At 35.4% G+C, this 3205-nt stretch overlaps 1 pseudogene; it reads right to left on the bottom strand.

Annotated features, from left to right (window-relative positions):
• Positions 1–857: 857 nt before the first annotated feature.
• Positions 858–1597, bottom strand: LOC137758797 (protein lin-37 homolog pseudogene; annotated as a pseudogene).
• Between the last annotated feature and the right edge of the window lie 1608 nt (positions 1598–3205).

The following is a 3205-nucleotide window of genomic DNA, read 5'->3' as shown; positions in this document are numbered from 1 at the left end:
TTTTCATGTCACAGCTCCTTTAAGAATCCACAGGGAGTCTAAAGGAAATGTCTATGCATTTGTATTAAACATTGTGAAACCCAAGATTCTCAGTATGGTCTCTGGAGTGTCACATACCCTGCTCCTGAGATAAATTTGATCACTTTCCTACTTCTCTAAATGGACAAGTTACTGGAGAAAATGTTACTTTTTATGGATGTATTCCTCGGTTTTCTTAGTTTACTTAAACTTTTACTTACCTAAGTTACTGACATACATGTTTTAAATTCTTCTATTCCTTTGTCTAGTGATTTTACACAATGCTCTCCTGACTAATAATGGGTCATATATATACAAATGTTTATAATATAAATCTAACAAAAATGTCCCAGTTATATACAATGAAAACTAAAAATTATTGCTCTGAGAAACTAAAAAGGCCAAAATAAATGGTGAGATGTACCATATTTATGAGTTAGAAGACTCGAGAGGTTAAAATGTCTCTTCTCTCCAAGTTGATTCTGATTCCAATCATAACCAGTCTCTGTGTGTGTGAGTGTGTGAATGGTAATATAATTCTATTTTTCATGTGAAAATGAGAAGTGCCCAGAAAAAAACAAGGAAACCTTGAAAAAGAAGAAAATAATAGGTGGGAATATATCACCACATTTAAAATCTAACTATAAAGATATACTGGCATAAGCACAGTCAAAAGATAGGTTGAATAGGCATTCCAGAAAATGATCGGCACATATATATTGGCCTGACTTGCGGCAAAATGGCCACTGCAGTTCACCGGGGAAATGGTGGTCTTTTTAAGAAATGGTCCTAAGTGAAAGTGAATCTCTATATGAAAAAATTTACTTTGACCTTATTTTTTAAAGAAGGGAAATGCTTATTGGAGTTGGGGGACAAGGGGACATCATTCTTTCTCTGACATCTCCTATTGTAACTTCATGATTTATGAGTAAGGATGCTGGTCCACCACTGTCAAATGAGTTTCCAGTTCTCCACGTTGCTGTAGTTGAGGGCTCAGACTTGGTCTCATCTTTGGGGGTATCCTGTGTCTCTGGCTGCAGTGGGGAAGGTATGCAGAATCTGCAGGCATCTCCAGGTGGCCCAGGGGCTATGGGCGAAAGCAGCTTGTACACCTAACGACTCTTGCTGTTGGTGACCTCTGAAACCTCTGCATCCTCAAACATTGTGATTAGTAGTGAGCTGGACGAGCGTTGACACGTTAGCAATGAGAGGCTATTGCACATCCAGGTGCTACAGATTGACTACAGCGGTGTGTTCTCCCTAAACCGAGCTAAATCACCACTCCAGTCAAACAGCTTGATCACACACTTACTGGTTTTCTGCAGTCTCCCTCTGCCAGCCCATCCGTCTTCCTCTTCTTCCTCATTCGCTGGTGGCAGAAGTGGGCAGACGGCCTTTTGCCAGTGGCCACAATGATGGAGCAATCCATGCTGTGGGTATCTGCGTGTGTCTTCCAGGCTTCCTCATCCAGATGCTCCCTGTCCTTGTAACTCTTCTCCAACAGACACTGTGGAAGGGTATCCAGTTTGTTCCTGGTCTGGGACATCTTCAATTCTGATTTCTCTACTTTCACCTTCACCGGGAATTTAGTTTGGGTCTCACTACACACAAAAATTAAGCTCAGATGCTATAAATATTCATAGAGTGATAAAACTTAGAGAAAAGAAGGAAGAATACATGACCAGGGTACAAAAACATTTGTTAAACACATCACAGAAAGCAATAACCGTAAAAGTAAAGATGGATAATTTGCTCATCACTAAAATTGATAACTTCTATCAACCAAAAATCACAAAAGAAGGAACAAGCCAGAAACAGAGAAAATATTTGCAGTGCAAATATCTGAGTAAGTTCTCCTATCTGGATTTTTTTAATCCCATAAATTAGTAAGACAAAGTATAAATAACCTAAGAGAGATAATAATAATAAATGAGGATATCAAAGACTCCTAAGAATAAAAAAAGTTGTTTCAGCACGTTACTTATCAAGTAAGTGCATATCAAACTATAAGGACAGACACACACACTGGAATTATAATTAAACAGTGATAATACTAAGTGTTGGATAAAATGTGAAGTCAGAGGGAATCATAATTTTCTTGATGGAAGTAAAGATTGATACAATAGGTTTTGAAAACTCTTTGACACTACTGTTAAAACTAAACAAACACCTATTTTATGACCCAGCATTTATACTCATAGGTATGTGCGTAAAGGAAATGAGTGCCAATGTCCACACATACACACACAAAGTGAAATTATTTTCATAGCATTTCATGCATAACAGTTAAAAACCAAAAACAACCCAGTGTCCATTGGTGGTAGAATGTATTACTAAATAATGAAATATCCATACAACACACTGCCTCACAGTAAGTTAAAAAAGCAGAAACACACAAAAAATAACTTTTTACACACAACAACACACAAAAAAGTAAGCACAAATAATATATACTCCATGATACCATACATATATAGTTCAAAAACAGTCAAGATTACTTTATGGTGTTAGAACCTCCTTTGCTGGGGACCTATTGACTGAAAAAAAATTAAAGAATGCTAGAAAAATCTTGATAAGGGTTATGATAAAACAAGTGTATATTTATGTAAAAAGTCATCTAGCTACAGTTATTTTAGTGCTTTTTATCTATCTTAAACCTTTTAATAAATAGATCATAGCAGCTTTTCTTCTAACATATTAATTTAATGGTAAAAATTTTATGTTGGTTACAGTAAATGGTGTAAAACCTGCAGCTTGTACTGACACTTCAAGTTGCAATTCCTAATTAAGGTTATTATTTTTATAATCATTGTTTAAAATTTCATATATTCCTAAGACATTTACACGGGTTAATTGCAGCTTTTCTTTCTGTACATCATCAAGTACATACACCTGCTAGAAGACACCAGCGAAAGAGCTTGAAAAATATATTTTTCAAATACCATAAATAAATACTATCTATTTAATATAGTTAAAAATATCAGTGACTAGTGAGTCAACAGTTAAAATCTAGGGGAAAAAATCTAGAGGCTTAAAAACAAGCCTATTTTGCAATCTTTTAAAATATCAATGCCAGTATTTGATTCCAACTTTAAAACACTTGCAGTGTATATATTTGAATAAGGTAGACACCATAGGATATGTTTTACCATTGTCAGTTAGAATTGCTTTTGAATGTATCCATGGT

The sequence above is a fragment of the Eschrichtius robustus genome, chromosome 2, assembly GCF_028021215.1.
Source record: "Eschrichtius robustus isolate mEscRob2 chromosome 2, mEscRob2.pri, whole genome shotgun sequence".
NCBI classification, from domain to species: domain Eukaryota; kingdom Metazoa; phylum Chordata; class Mammalia; order Artiodactyla; family Eschrichtiidae; genus Eschrichtius; species Eschrichtius robustus.
Note: the sequence above shows the minus strand (reverse complement) of the source record. Positions and strands in the feature narration are given on the sequence as shown.